Genomic DNA, 17,801 nt, shown 5'->3' with positions numbered 1-17,801 from the left:
TAAATTTTCTTTTACTCCAAATTTTTTTCAAAATTTCAAATATTATATCAAAATGTCCATATTTTCGTATTTTCAAATTACAAATTTTTTTATTTTCTAATTTTGAAGTATTTATTTTTCTTAAGATATATTAATATTTTATTAATTTTAATGTTTTATTAATAATCTATGGTCCTCGATTAATCTCCGCCAAAACCGATTAATCCATTAACACAAGTTGACCGTTGAGCTACCGTCTAACGATTTTTACAACCTTGCTTAAATCTTCTCCAATCATCAACCACTTTTAAAAAGTTTATTTTTATAAAATTAATCAATTTATTTTATCTTTATTAAATATTTTATAAATCACCTTTATCTAAGTTGTTATTTTTAAGCACATGTAATATTTATAAAATTAAAACGTACTTTACAATAACACTAAATAAAAACAATATATTACCATAATATCTAATTTATTAATTTTAAACATATGTGATATTTATAATGTTAATAGTTATAAATATAATAATAATAATAATAAAATATCATATGATCGAATTTAATATCCAATAGTGGAGATTAAAAAATGATTAATCAAAAGAATAATAAATTTACAAAGCTTAAAGAAAAATAAGGAAGTAATTTAACATTATTAAAAAAAGAGAGGTGATGAGTAAAACATAAAACTCTAAAAAAATACATTTAATACAATATAAGTAGTTGGTATTGTTGATATAAAACACAATTCACTAAAATGGTAAAAAAAAATAATAAATAAATAAATAAATAAAATAAAATAAAACAAAACTCTTCGTGGTTGATTACTTATATTTGCCTTTCTAAAAAAAACTTTGAAGATCGTAGGGTTTTTAAATATAAAAGTCCTTAAGTTTATCAATTTTTGTTGGTTTATTTCTTTGATGATTTCTTTTTCATTAATACCTAAAATTTGTCAAGTTTTATTTCACTTTTTTTGTTTTTGTTATCTGTAGTAACAGATTTTTAGGTTGACATGATACCAAATTTTCAAAAAAAAAAAAAAAAAAAACTCTTAAGTTTATAAATCTTTTATGTTTTTACCATAAATATGTTTTTGTTTCATATTATATCCATTCACGTAGAAAATAAAAACATATTCATTCATAACAAAATTTAAATAAACCTCATATAAATATTATTTATATTTTTTAGAAGTATATATATATATATATATATATATATATATATATATATATATATATTACAGGTATAACTACATTTTCATATATACAATCTTTTGATTGATATACTTCTAGATACGTAAAATTATATATATATATATATATATATATATATATATATATATATATATATATATATATATATATATATATACTTTTTAAAAATATATTAATATTTTTAAAATTTGTCTTTATATTTCTAAAAAACATAAAATGCGTATTTATACTTCTAAAAATGTATTGATACGTATATTTGGTTAAACTTTTTTTTTGGTCATATACAAATTAGTGTTATACCCGTCCGGTGGACGGGTTTATAAGATTTAATTTGATTTTAGGGCTTAAGGTTTTTAATATACGGATGAAAGATATGAACAATAAAGAAGATAAGGACATATTCATCATTATACATGGATTTAGAAGAACAATTTTAAGTTAAGACAATTCAAGAAGATGAACGTTAACATTAAAGAACATGTGTTGATTCAAAAACACTACGAAACTTATTAAAAGTTAAAACAAATACAAAAGTTATTGGCAAAACGTGTAATTCGCCTATATTCTAATATAATTATAAAGAATAATAATCATTTAAATACTTATTTTTGAAGGCAACTAAATATATGATAGCAATTGCCTTATTGTCAAGTGGTAAAATTCCCCGTAGGTAAAGTCCTCTAGGATCCAATTGCATACTTTGTCAAACCAATAAACAAAACAAATTATAGCAATTGAAACTTCACATCAAAAACAAAAGAAAATTTTAAAGTTAGACATTTATAAAATGTCATATTTGAGATTCCTCAAACACTTAAATAGAGTAGTTTGTATAGTTTAACATCTCTATAGTTGGTCCGTATCTATACTTCAAGAAAGTTTATATACACAAAAGAGCAACAAACTAAAACCCAAATGATGATTATTGTATTTAAGTACAAACAATAAATCACAAATTAAATTTGTTATTTATTATCAAAAGTCACAAATGAGAACTATAATTTGCGAAAAAAAATTAAAACTGAAAAGTATTGGCAAATCACTATTTTTGACATGTAAAAAGGAAATCAACAGTGCAATCATGTGGCTCCAAACTAATCTTCTCAAAGAAAAAGATGTCATTTCAAACCTAATGTGGCTCCTAGTTTCCCTCACTTAACTTAAAGATAAGCCTTGTTTTCATGTAATAAGGGAATCAAAATGGTAATCTAATCAAGAGCATAATCATAATTGGGAAGTTGGTTGCTAAAACCTAAGTTGTTAAATCATATTGGATGTAATTTTCACCAACTTCACAAAAAAATTTATTCCCACATAGATTGCACAACCATGAACTCCAATATGTACCCCCCCTCATTCACATTTGATTCATCACTATCTGTCATCAATAAAAAAGTTTAAAAAAAAAAATAAAAAAAACTAAATTTGAAATTAAATTTCCATGTCTAGGTTTATGTCTAATTTCAAATTTAGTATTGATCATAAATGGAATAGGCATGCCATTTTGTCAAATAGTTGATATGCATAATATTTTACCGGTTATTGATCCATATGGGTCGTGTGGCAAACCATTAGGTCCATCAATTTTGGAAGAGGCAGACAAAAAATCATGCATTATTTAAGATGTAATGAGCAGTTAGGGGGTGTTTGGCTTAGCTTTTCACAACCAAAAGTCCTTTTTGTAAAAGAAAAAAAAAACAAAAAGATGTTTGACAAACTAATAACTTTTGGAGTTTTAATACAAGAAAAAGCAACTTTTTGAAAAAGTTAGGAAATCCTGACTTTTTGTAACTTTTTGGAAAAGTTCTTTTGAGCTTTTAAAAGTCAAGTCAAACACACCCTTAGTTCTAAGTCTTTTTTACAAGAAATTTCACAGAAATTTCATTTTATATGTTCTTTAGAAGAAAAAAAACTACACTTCTGATGTTGATAATAAGATTGAACCATCGCAAAGATGGCAACATGATACCTTACAATAGGTGGATGCTTACATTCAGTGACCGAAACAAAAATAATAATAATAATAATCTAACCCATTAACAAGGGAAACGGAGCGAGAGAAATACAAACATGTGGTGGAAACGAACAGAGAGGGCGATGGGGATGAGGGTCGTCAGTTGTTCTCTATCTATTGGTGGCGAAGGTAAAGAGCGAAAGAAACAAATGCGAGAAAGAATGGGGTTTAATGGAGACGGTGATCGACCGGTGGCTAGAGTGGTGGATAGTTGCAGGTTGTCAAAGATGTGGGAGGGGAAGTCGTGTCGTGAAATAGAAAATATAGGAGGGAATATATTTTGGGCAAACTAGGAACACACATCTAACTTTTTTTAAGATACAAACTTGTGTTTGAAAAATTAAGATGCATTTTTAGATTGAGAGGCAAAAAATAAGATACAACCAAACATTTTAAATCTGAATTTTTAAGAGGTTGTCTCTTAATTTTTGAATTCAAAGGCTACCAAATAGCCTTTACTCAAAATAAAATTGGATAGGTTGGAGTTTTGATGCTGCATTGTCATGGATTAAAGCATGACTCGTGCAATGTAGTCTTATTGAAAGATAATTATGGTTTTCCGTATCGGAGTAGTACCATAGACAAAACTATATTATGCAATTTCTTTTTTAAACTATATTGTAAAATATTCTTGGACACATGTGAGAAAAACCAACACAAAACAAAACAATTTATAGTATTTTGATTATATATTAGTTGTGAGACTCATGTATTACATGAGTTAATTAAAAAAAATTAAATATAAATGTTAAAATATTTGAGAACTTCGAATTTATAAGAAAATAAGAAAAATAATGAATTATTATAATGGAAATGTTTTTATCTTTTAAATTTAAACAAATAATTTAAATAAAGAAAGAAACTAATGAGCTTTAATTTTGGAAATTTTGAAATTAAAAGGTAAGTTTATTAACGAAATTAATATCTATTTATTGTAATTATTACATTACTAGTTGTGAGACCCGTGTATTACACGGGTTTATTAAAAATAAAAATTTAATATCAATATTTAACATTAAATATTTTATAAAATAATAATTTTACATATCATAATGTAACATTTTGAAACATTTATAAAAAAAATCAAATCTTTTTTAGAGCATTTATGAGACTTTATTATCAAATTAATAGAATGATTCTCTTTCCTTATATGAAATTTTATTTTTAAAAAAGACAAGTGGAAAATAATAATTTTAAAACTCCCACAAAATTACATTTGGCAAAACTCTTGAGAATTTGACAAGTGGCAAAAAAAACCTTCATTTATTAGAAAGGATAATATTATATGAAATTTAATAAAATATAAAAACTAATAAAATGATATGTGGAAAAAAATTAAATCAAAATAACCATAAAATCACATTTGACAAAATGAATGAGAGTGTGACACATAGCAAAAAATGTTAATACAAAGTGAGACAGGTTTCTCAAAAAAATATTATTATTAATGATAATATGTATGGTTAATCCCTATATAATTAAATTACTGACCTTGAGAGAAAATTATTATAAGTCTCATTTAAGTGTTCCGTATATCATATCAGATTACAAGTATATATGTAATATGTACCACCGGAACATACGAATATATTCCAATTCCATACTGCTCTCTCACTTTCTCTTGAAAAGTCAGTCATCTCTTTTCATAGCGATAAAAAAAATCTCCTAATGTCGGTATGAATTGATTCTCCTTATTTCTAGTGGCGAATGTAGAACAAAAAAATCACTTGGTTCCTAAATTAAGTGAGTCCAATAAAAAAAATCAACAACACTTTTGGGGCCGGGTCGGGTCGGCTCATGTACCTTAAAAGAACTGAACCGGTTCAATCGGCTCATGTACCTTGTGCCACTGATTAAAAATTTTAAAAACCGATTGAAATATAACTGAAAAATGCGTACAGTTTAACGAAAAACTAGTTGATTATTAGTCCATTGATAAAGCGGCGAACGAAGAGTGAGAGTCTTTGACATGTGGGCTTTCATTTTATTAGAACAACTTATTTATTTATTAATATTTTGAGAGTGCCGATTAATAGTAGTGAACTTTTTGCTATCAATCTCATAATTTAAAATAACAAATTGCCCTAATAACTTATATTTTTCTCTTTTTAAAATGGTTTTTAAAGAAATTTAAAAAAAAAAAAAACTCAAAATAGGTCCTCTATTTTTTCTAAGGGTTCTTAATTTTTCATATATATATATATATATATATATATATATATATATATATATATATATATATATATATATATATATAGGCTTAGGTTATTTTGTTTTTACTAACTATTGTGTGCCAGAATGCATAAATCTGGACCAATAGATGGAATTAATCAATGGACATGTTTTGAGGGTGTATGATATTACAATGGGATAACATGTACTATATAATCACACAAATTTTAATAAAAGGGTATTTTGGACAATTAGTTACATTTATAAAAGGAAATTTTCGGATTTTTAGGGATGATTAAATCTCCTAATTTTAAAAATCTGAATTTTTTTAATTAATTCAATTTTAATTCTAACATAATTTGTATACATAACCGATTTTATTCTGTTAGAATTTTTTTTTTGTTAGAATGATGTTATTTCATAGTTTTATTCTATTAGAATATTATTGAAGAATAACAACATTCTTGAATCTGAGGTTGAAAAATAACAACATTCTAATATATATATTCTTATACATCTGAAGTTAAATACAAATTCATACATATTCCTACAGATTAAAAGCCTTATACATTTTAATATAATTATACATATTCTAAAAGAATATCAACAAAAATGAATAAAAATCTTAAAAATTATCAACATTCTAAAATTGTGAATATGATCAAACATTATTCATTCTTCAAGTTATTCCTATTAGGTCTTCAACACAATGATAGCAACTAATGCAGCCCCATTCATCTTGCCAAACGGTTATTGAACAAATGCACTTAATCTTCTTCAATGGTCCAAAGAATCAACTTGATTCCAACTATTCTTACGAAAATGTGATGTATTATCGTAAGAATGTAATTCTTCAACCCATTCTTCCAACTATTCCTATCACAAATAAAACAAAAACTAAGAATGGTTAAAAGCATGTTACTTGCAATCCCCATCACTTAATATATTATGGAAGAATACATAAAATATGATAGAATACATAGAATACATTCTAGCAGAATACATAGAATAAATTCTGACAGAATACATAGAGTACATACAACTATTTTCTTATTCCGGTAACATACTAAGCAACACACATATTCAAAATCCACTGAAATTTGAAAGCAAAATCCACTTTGCCAAAACTCAATCAAATAATATTGAATCGTGCAGGAACAACAAATGCAAAATCTATCTAATCTAATCTAATACCAACAATAAAAGAGCAGTGAAACGGGATTGAAGAATCGAATGTAATTCCAAACTTAATCCAAATCAACTAGCATCAACCTATTGTTATGAAAAAGGCATCCAATCCAATCTAAATTAAGTTATATATTTCTGAAAAGAATAAGGAACAAAACGAAGTTAAAAAATTAAAGATTATTAACTATTATTTCATTGAGGCATTTTATCGAACACATGGAGACCATAGCAGAATCATATTAAGCAAATCAGACTAGTACTGGATATGGACTATCTAATCAATACCACTGCTCTGTAACAGAAAAAAGAAGACAAAAAGAATTTCAAATTGTACAAGATTATGTATATAACCCAATGAAAATCATGGTAACAGTTTCATGTTTCTGTCATGTCATTGTCACAGTCATGGACACAAATCAAAGTTGACGAAAACTATCTAATTAAATTGTTATTTCTCATGTTCGTCATTGATTCATTACAATCAGATTTGTTCTGAGATTCAAGCTGTAATTTGTGAAGGAAGAAACAGATGTTTTGACGTTCTTTTTGGAGTAAAAAAACCCTAACATTAAAATAATTTGGAGATTACTAGATTAGTGACAAACCTCATTGTTAGACTCGTCATTGACTCGTTCAGCAGTTGATTCACTACAGCAAGATTCGGAAATTATAGCAGGAAAAAGACCTAATCCAGCCAAAGCTTCCGCCGCCTCCAAATATAGAGGAATACGGTTTTGAGAAGGGATACGTGATTGCAATTTTTGCAGTGTTTATTCCCTTATTTTAGGATATATTAATTGAATTATTCATTTACCATAATTAAATATACTAAGATTACCATTATACCCTTTTATTATTTATTAGTGATTTAATTATTTCCTGAATTCTCATTGGTGCATTTAGGCACACAATACTTGCTAAAAACATTTGAACCTAGCTCTCTCTCTCTCTCTCTCTCTCTCTCTCTATATATATATATATATATATATATATATATATATATATATATATATATATAGTAAATGAAATTGAGAACTTAGGTAGGTCCTAGGACCTACCTAAGCATATGGTGGATACGCCCATGCTTATTTCTCAATCGATGTGTACTTGTGTTAAGTTTGCTATTTGCTAAAGGGAAAATTACATAAATGCCCTACAAATTTTCTATGGTTTACCCATTTAGTTCCTAAATTTTTTTTCGGGCTTTATGGGTCTCTAAACTAGGATATGACCTGCTTTTTTAGTCCCTGTCAACCTATAATAGCCGGTTCAGTGAGGTTTTAGACCAAAAAACTACATTATGCCCCTATAAAGCCAAAAAAATAAGTTCGGAGATCTATTCATATTTTATAACTAAAAAAAAGTTCATTTGGCTCTATTCCATCTATTTCTATTTTCCAAAGACCAAAGTCCATACGTGTTATCAAACACGTATCAAAATTAGTTGATTTATAAGCTAATAATTTGTTTATGTAAATTTTACATGTTTTTAAATGAGTTTCAGTTAGTTTATACAGTGAGTTTCATGTTTTTTAATCGAGTTACAACTCACAGACGTAGCCAATATAACAAAATAATACCTAATCTAGTGACAATCTTCATTAAAGAAAACCAACCTGTTTGTACATAAATATTTAATCTTTGACTCAAATGTGATGTTTGAAAATTGTGCGCAAAGAATGTCACCAAGCGAAGTATCAAACTTCATCCATGGTGTTTGGTCTTTGACTTGGACTTCATCCCCACCACCTACTGAAAATTCAGCCTCTATATCCTACATAAATATCATCTATATTTATTCATAGATTCCACCCACACCCACCATAAAATTCCAAAATAAAAATAGGCGTATGGGTATTTTACAAAATCCTTCATTGAAGTCTATGGTTAAGGAAATCAAGCAGTTTTCACATGTTCCTATATTAAAATCCTCACCAATACTCCATTTCATGAGTTTCACCTCTCTCATTTGTGAATTCTGATTTCTCCCGACAGAAAATCAAGGAAAAACAGGGGTTTAATCATGGGGATTTCCTGTTCTTCACATGATCAAGTTCCTACCACTATTCTCGATCCCATTTCAGGCACCAAAGATAAATCTTCACCTTTTTTCTCACAGATTTATAGCGTAATCATCATGGGTTTCATGTCAAACGTTGACTTACTGTTAAACTTGCATCATTCCATCTTAATTTCATCGTCATCATGAAAAAAATCCATCGTTCTCCCCTTTTCTTATTTTTTGCATATCCTATTCACTTAGGGTGATTTTAAGAGGAAAGTCCTTTTTGGAAAAAGTTAAAAAGTCACAAGAAGTCACTTTTTCGTTACTTTTTCAAAAAGTTGATTTTCCTTCTATCCAAAATCTAAAAGTTGTTTTTAAATGTTTTTTGCCAAACATCTTTTAGTTTTGATCTTTTCCTAAAAAGACTTTTGGCATATCAAAAGCTAAGCAAAACACCCATTTACTGTAAAGCTCGAACTCGAATTGATCATGAACTTATTTTTTTGGTTTTATAGGGACACAATGTAAGTTTTTTAGTCTAAAAGGTCACTGAATCAGCTATTACAGGTTGATTGGGACTAAAAGAACAAGTCATATCCTAGTTTAGGGACCCATAAAACCCAATAAAAACTTTATGACTAAATGTATAAACCCTACTAGAAAGTTTGTAGGGCGTTTATATCATTTTCCCTTTGCTAAATTTAGTATGCTTATTACGTTTATATCTGTTCTCTATGATCGGAATTTGATGGCGTAGTGTTGTTTGATCGATTGTTTCCTTCTTCTTCCATTCCTGAACTTCGATTTGATATTTTGATTTGTAGGCATATAGGCGACACTAGTTGTTACCTGTGATTTTACTCTTTGTTTTAGTTGATTTAGGCATATTTCGTTTACGTTATTGTTTATCCATATTAGTTGGTAGATTAGATGAAAGGACAACAATTAATGAAGCTTGTGTTTGTTTTTATGTAAAGTTCTTATCTGCCACATTTGGAAGTAACTTGTTCTGCATTTCTATGTTTGCTTAAGAAATTTGCTGGTAGGATGTATCAATCTAATCATTATCGTTATATTATATAGTATATATGAAGCAGATCCTCGTGAAACCTAGAAAAAGATGTAGAATTTAGGTGCCTACATACTTGAAAATATCAAATTGTGTTATCTATTTGAAGCTGCTTCTATTTTGTATATCAGGTTTTTATGATTATCATTCATATACATATCATGGTTTTGTAATAATACTTATGATGATCTAATTCCAGCTCATATATAATGGATAAACTGCCTGCATAAGCATAATGATGTCCATTTATTTGTGTTGGTAATTTTTGTGTTATTAAATTAACAAAACAGGAAGAAAAGGGTTTGGGGATTGGGATGTGAATGATCCTACTTCAGCAGAGGGTTTCACTGTGATTTTCAATAAAGCCACAGGGATGAGAAGAAAACAGGTGGCCAACCGGAGTCACCACCAACCATGGGCGGAGCCACATGAGGGCCACCATAAGCCCAGCCCACCCTCAATAAAAAATTATTATTTGTTTTTATTTTTTATTTTACTAGCCTAGGTGCTAGCCCCACCCTCTTTCAAAGTTCAAACCCAATGAATTGCTTTCAGAAGTCGAAAACCTAGTGCTCGTGTGTGTAAACATATAAGAAAAAGGAGGGCGCCAAATCAAAAGGTAGACTAGAAAGTTTGGTTTTTGCTTTTGTTTCTTCATCTCCAAATCAGAAGATGATCGTTCTAGCCTTGTAGAAGCGTCCCCAATCTCCTTCTTCGTACTGATCTGATCGGAGCAAGCAATTGAACAACATGTTAAAGAATCCTTAAAATTGACTACATTTACATGTTCAATCTTAGATTCTGCTATGATAATTGATAATTTAGGGCAACAAAGTATAAGTGTTCAGTCTTTACAATCTTATATGTTCCACTCTTTGCTAATGGCACCAAGATGATCACCATCTGATAAGCCAAACTTAACTCAATAGTCAATAGATATTGGTTTTAGAGTTCCATTCTTTTGTAATAAGAGCAAAGTTCCAGTGTTCGTGTCATCTTTTTCACTGATTATTGTTTTAATATCTTATCAGCTAACCAACTTATTCAAAATTGAATTGGATTGTAGAGGAAGTGGTTTTGCTGCATAAAAGCACCTCATGCGGAACCCTGACACCGGCCGCCGCCTGCAACTACCAGCTTCCGCCGTCGCTGCTGAGTTTGTTTTGGTTGGAATAACAAACTTTTTAAATATACCAACTAACCAACGGAATCATTGTTTATTGCTTCTACTCTTTTGGTACGATAATTCTAATGAATCTCGATCGAAAATTAGGGCAAAATTTAAAATTACGAACGTTTTATTATATTATATATGTTAACCAAAATCAAATCAAATCAACCCTAGCTTGTAGTTAATTCGTCTTCTTCATGGTAGACCTGTAATGATCTGCTTGTTGTTTCACTTCCGAACACTTGTCATTCTTCCCGCCGGACCCGTCTTCAAGATCCTGGCAACCTGCGGTTGCTTTCCGGTCACCGACGCAATCAGTAGCCGAAATACCTCCGCAGTGATCTCTGCACAGCTGCGAAATCTCTCCGGTGTCTAGTTCCTTCTCCACCCGCTCTGCCTCTATCGTGGCTGAATCTTCAGGGTGATGCTCTTGCTCTGCTTTCATCGTCGCCATATCGCCGATCTGGTTTGTTAGCTACAGCATTATGGTCGTTTGTTTGTGTCATTTATTTTGCTTTTGGTTGACTTGTACGCGTGACACGTGTACATTGCTTTGTCTACGTGGGTACAGTAGACACGTGGCTAAAGAGATAAATAAAGATCAGTTTTAGCAAACCCCTCAACTAATTGTTGTACGAAGTAGACATCACTTGACATCTTTTATTATGAAAAAAAAATACATTATATCGTAAGGCCATGAGATATGTTAACATTTCATTTATAGGTGCTTCGAATATTTTCACAACACATTTATTATTGTTTGGAGGTGGTGTTCACTAGTGAATAAAAGAGATAAAAAGAGACAGAAGAGAAATAGAGATAAACATTTTTGACTGGATGTGAGAACTCGTGACCAGTTTCAGTCCTCACCACATCTACACCCTTTGGGGCAGTGTTCATGCGTGGAAATCGCCTCCAGTTTAGCCCTTACACGTAGTAACATCCCCATACCTGGTGGCTTAAGACTCAGAGGAGTGGTTTCGGTTTTGCCAGGGGCGGACCCAAGATTCCGTAATAGGTGTTGCCGGTGGCACGTAGGTGTTGTCGGTGACACATTTTTCCTTTTACGTAGTGGCACAAATGTAGAAAAAACGAAAAATTCGAAAATTTTTACACTGTATCCAAAAAAAATAAGGGGTTGTCGGTGCCACTATGGGCACCATAGTGGAACCGTCCCTGGGCTTTGCAAAGCACCGCCTCCCTAAAATTATGCCATGTTAGCCCATCTCCTTCCTACCATTTCTTAATGTTCGGCAAGCCATTGCCAACCAGACAAAAAGTTGCATGCCTAGCATAGGAAGACGGTGCGTACCAAGTTTACCGAGTTCCACATAAGAATCCAACTTATTCTTGTCGAGTTGGATGCCATGTCTTCCCTCAAGCCTAAGTTCTAGAATTTAATGTTTATTTTTATAAAATATAGCTCATTTTCTGTGATAGGATATAAATTTCTCTTCTACAATTTAAACAAACATGTTAGGATTCGATGCTCAAACCAAATTATGTCAATGTTATGGAAGTTCTTGAATTGTGTAAAATAAGAATAGTGTCAAAGGCAACTCTCGGATTTTATAAGAAAGACAATGCATCCAATTCATTTTGTATGTCTGAAAAAAAAAAAAGACAAACCATGGGATTGAGGCATAAGTCGTTTCGATTCTAATCTATATATCATCTAGGAAACTTAGTGTTGAAATTTGGCCAACTTAGGGAAAAAGCCCGATCTAGAAATATAGCATGAGTGAAGAAGGGCAACGTTGATTGTAAAGCTCTTTTTTCAAGTGCATGATCATGGCAAGACTCGATGACTTTTTGAATTGAAGATGACTTTTTGGACGCGATCGGTTAGCATTTCCCCTTATCACCTTTGAGTGAAGACTTTCTTTGCAAAAAAACAAAATATTTCCTTATCTTTTTGTTTTAGACCAAAATGACGAGTTATCATCTATTGACATGTCAATTTTGCTTATGTGACAATCTACATGTTTAGCCTCCTAAATTTTCTTTCAATAAAACTTAATTTTTTCATAACCTTTTATAAAATCTTAAAAAAACCGCATATTTAGTCCATATTGTTTGCCTTGTGGTTCCAAAATTGTAAATTTGATCATTTTAGCAGGTTTCATTGTCGTTTTGGTCTATGATGATTACCCATGTTGTCCCCAATCCTTAACAAACATCATGTGCCTTTCATGTGGGGATAAAATTGTCTTTTACTCTAAACCAAACTTATTAAAGAATGTTGAATAAAAAACATATGGGCACCACCTCACATCAATCTCTTTGTCCCTTCCCCCACATTGCCCTTGGATTTGTATCATCAGGTCACCTCTCTCGATCATCTCTTCCTCCACCTCTCCCAATCACTAGATCCTTGTACTAGTAGCCACTCCCACATTGCCCGTCTACCACCACCTTCCATACTAGACTGTGACGACGTTTATCATCATTTTCCTTTTCTCCTATCAGATCATGAAAACACACTATATGTATTTCGCTAAATGTTGCAAAATTCAAACCATTGTTAAGTTGTTGCAATGATGTTGAGAACACCTCTTGATGGACGACGTATGTTGACGGTGGATAATACCTGAGTTCCAATTAGTGATTTATGGAGGAAGTGAGGGAACTACCACTTAAGTGGTAACGTACGTGGCTAATGATGTAAATTATGATGTATCCACAAGCGTAGATTTCTATTTGAACAACATATATGTCTCCATGAATGTTGTTTCGTAGAAAAGGGAATCTTTAGACCTTGCGCAGAGATCATATTGATCTTTAAAAGTCTCTTTAACATCTCTTGAATCTCGGTGCAAGTCTCTCGATCTCACACACAAACAGTAAATGTGGTGTAATCAGGTGTTAATTATACTGATTTTGACATGAAGATGAGATCAACGAGGAGATTTTTGAATGAATTTGAGTTTCGAGTTCGAGATTAGTGAATTTATACTTTTGAACTGTAGAAGAAGATTTGTATTTTATTTTTTGCAGAGACTATTTTTTTACTGTGAATTTTCATCTATGCTTTTAATCTTGATACATAAATGGAAATTGTTATCGATGGTCGTCGAAGAAGACATGCATGGTGGAGGAAGGTAGAGGCTAGATGTGACATCCCCAATTTTATGGCCCGAAAAGGACCTTTCTTTATGCTTATTTAAAACAGTGTATTCTTTTATTTGTGTGGAACTTGTCTCGTAACAATTATAATGTGAGATAAAAACATTTCCGAAGAAACGTTTTTCATTAATAATTAAAAACTTGGGATGTCATCGTCAATACAAAAACATAAGCATAAACTATTCATTACAAGCCTTATAATAATTTATTATACTAATGGACTACAAACTCCCTAAATCTCTCTGCAGATTTAAAGCTCAACATCCATGTGCTTTCGTACCACTACCTGTGACACAAAGAAACCGAGTGGGTCAGACTTGGGAGTCTAGTAAGCACACAAGGTTTTCAACCTACAATTTGTAACATCCCAAAAACTATAACAAATTTAAACTTTTTAAAACGATCATTTTACTAATTAAAAGTGTTTACAAAACCATTGTTTCCAAAAATATTATTTAAAATCAGAGTCTCCCAAGATCAACAACATAAAACTCCAGGATGCGTACGGGCACGCCTTCGCCTTCCCGCAATCATCAAAAGTTCCTGAAACAACAACTAAAAACCGTAAGCCAAAGCTTAGTCAGTTATCCCAAAGTACCACCATATACAACATATCAAACACCAGCATGCATAACCGAGTCTTCGGCATGAATGGACCGTCTCGTAGGGCCTACAGCCTATCCGGACCGCTCGTCGGGCCTTCAGCCTAACTGGACCGCCTCGTAGGGCTATAGTCTATCTGTAACAACCGAAAAATACAACCAATTTTAAATTTTTCAAAAACAACTCGATTCCATTAAATCTTTACAAAAAGGTTTTCAATACAAAGCATTTAACGTATTCCCAGAATCACATTACTACAAAATCATGAGGAGCGGTACGATCACGCCTTCGCCTTGCCACGGTCTCCTGAAGAACCTAAAAACATAAAACCACAACTGTAAGCCCGAAAGCTTAGTGAGATATCCCCAAAATACCAACCACTTATACCATACACGCATAACATGCCATAACATATCCGATCACAGAACAGCCATGCACTTCGGGTCTACTGTGTGACTGGTCCGCCGCACCGGCCTACAGTCCACCTGGTCCACCCTCTGAGTCTAGCCATAAACCTCGAGTCTACAGTGTGATTGGTCCGCCCGCACCGGGCCTTCAATCCACCTGGTCCACTCTCCGAATCTAACCACATACATCGAGTCTGCAGTGTAATTGGTTCGCCCGCACCGAGCCTTCAATCCACCTGGTCCATTCTCTGAGTCTACAGTATGACTGGTCCGCCCACACCGGGCCTTCAGTCGGCCTGGTCCACTCTCCGAGCCTCGGCACGTCTGGTCCGCCCTTTTGGGGCCTACAGCCTATCCGGACCGCTCGCTGGGCCTTCGGAACAACTGGTCCGCCCTGGGTATCTTGGCCTACAACACAAAGCAGGACCCGCCTCAACCCAACTCCAGTCCAAAAAACCATGTGCACATATACATACAATCATATAGCAATTCACAGTCAACAAGCAGATCAAACAGATCACATAACATATCATCATCCTAACCAGGATACCGACCTAACAGGTCACTAGCATAGCATCACCCTATCTCTCAGGATACCGATCTCAACCAGGTCTCTAACATATACCATCCTAGCTCTCAGGATGCAAACATATCAAAGCAATAACATAACAACAACTACCCGGATCTCAATCCGATAAGGGCCGGCCTTGGTGCCTTAGACCCTGTTGATATAGTGAGGATAACTCACCTCGATACTGCCGACTGAACAGATAACCCAAGCTGCTCCGACCACTGATACGATCTCCACCACTGGACAACCACCAAGGCACTGAACTCAAAACAATAATCAACAATTACCAAAATGCCCCTGGAAACCACTGGTCAACCCTTGGTCAAAGACAAGGTCAAAGTCAACCCCTGACCGACTCTACTCGCCGAGTCAACCCGATGACTCGCCGAGTCCCCATACTCAGAACTTCCCTCAATCCGCGACCTAACTCACCGAGTCACCCCGAGACTCGTCGAGTCCAACAACTCTGAGTCCACTCGCCCACAACTCACTGAGTCATCCCTTGACTCGCCGATTCTCGACTCAACCAGAAAATATTGGGACTCTTCGACAATACTCGCCGAGTCTAAGGCTATCTTCAACCTACTCGCCGAGTTGTTCATACAACTCGCCGAGTTCCAGGCCATCTTCATCCAACTCGCCGAGTTGTTCTTCCAACTCGTCGAGTTCCATCCTATCTTCAAGCAACTCGTCGAGTTCACCCATGTGACTCGCCGAGTACCACCGGTCTGAATCCATACAGAAGCATTCCAGGCCATGCAATTGATCCAAAACATAGATCTAGCCTCCTACAACCCATCCATCACGTAAAGTGGCAAACTTTACGTGAATCCAAAGAGATCTAGGCCTTATACACTTTAGGGCTAGGGTTTGAGACATGATAGCTTCACTACACACTCAAACACAGGGACTTTCAGGCATTCCAACCCTTCTCCATTCCATATCTGAGGTAGCAACCTCAGATCTAACCTCTAAACTCCAAAACACCAAAAGATAAGCTCCCCACAAACCCCATAATGATGAATCCAAAGAGTAACAACCCAAGGATGAGATATTATCTCAAAAGAACGCCCCAACTGCAATGGAACTCGAATCCAAGCAAAGCCCCTTGCTCCAAGCCTCCTACCCTTCAAGATTTCCTCAACAATTGCTTCTCCAAGCTCCCAAATGCAACTTGATCCACTCACATACGAAGGTTAGGGTTTCTGGACTTGAGGATGAGTAAAGAGGCTGGGGGAATGGATGTTATGTTCTTTATATAGGGCTCAACCCCGAGAATTAGGGTTTTCTCCACTCAGCGCCTACTCGCTGAGTCCATCTTACTGACTCGCCGAGTCGGCCACTTGACACGCGACCAAGTCGCGACTCTACTCGCCGAGTCGCTCTTTCCAAATTTACTCTTTTAGCCCTTCAAATCTACTCTTGATATTCCGGGATGTTACACTATCGGGACCACTCGAGTATCTTGGCCTTCAGCACAAAGCAGGACCACTTCAACCCAACCAACATAACATGTCGACATATACATAACAGATAAACATATAACTAGTCAACTGTCACAACTAGCATTTTTAGCTAGGAAATTCTATCCTCATATAAACATCATCCATTGTAAAAGCATGTACTCTAAGTGAATACAATACTCTATCCTCGCTCAAAATACACCTCATATGTTCAACTAAGGGTTGGAAACCTTAGTAATCCCGGTCCAAGTTCCTTATGAACTAAAGTTCTCCTATTGGGCTTAGAACCCTAATTGGGCTCTATTTGGACCCACATTAATTTATTTCAACATTTTGGGCCATTTTGGGCCTAGAATGAAATGAATTAAAAGCTTTGATCCATGAATAACCTAAACTAGTCTAACAAAAATGTGAAAATCCTACCACATTCTTTTAGGTTGAAACACACCCAAACAAACTCTAATATTGGGCTTAGGGGCAAAAAGCCCAAATTTTTCCTTTTCCCTTCAAAACTCTCGGCCCAAGGCCCAAACCCAAGAGGAGATGAAGAGAGTTGACTTTCAAGTGACACCTCACTATTACCTCATGGTTATCCATGCATTATATCTCATATACCCATGCATACATCACCTCAAAGTTCATTCCTTCTTCCCTCTCACTCACTCTCGGCCATCTCAAACACACACACATCTCACAAACTCTCTCAATAACACTCAAGGAAACTTCCTCCCTCTCCACTCAAAGATCTCGAAATTTAGGAAGCATTCAAGAGGAAATTTCCACAAATTCTTCATCTAAGGTAAGATTATGTTT

The sequence above is a fragment of the Lactuca serriola genome, chromosome 7, assembly GCF_051521515.1.
Source record: "Lactuca serriola cultivar US96UC23 chromosome 7, Lser_US96UC23_V15, whole genome shotgun sequence".
NCBI classification, from domain to species: Eukaryota; Viridiplantae; Streptophyta; class Magnoliopsida; order Asterales; family Asteraceae; genus Lactuca; species Lactuca serriola.
This window is presented reverse-complemented; position numbering follows the sequence as displayed.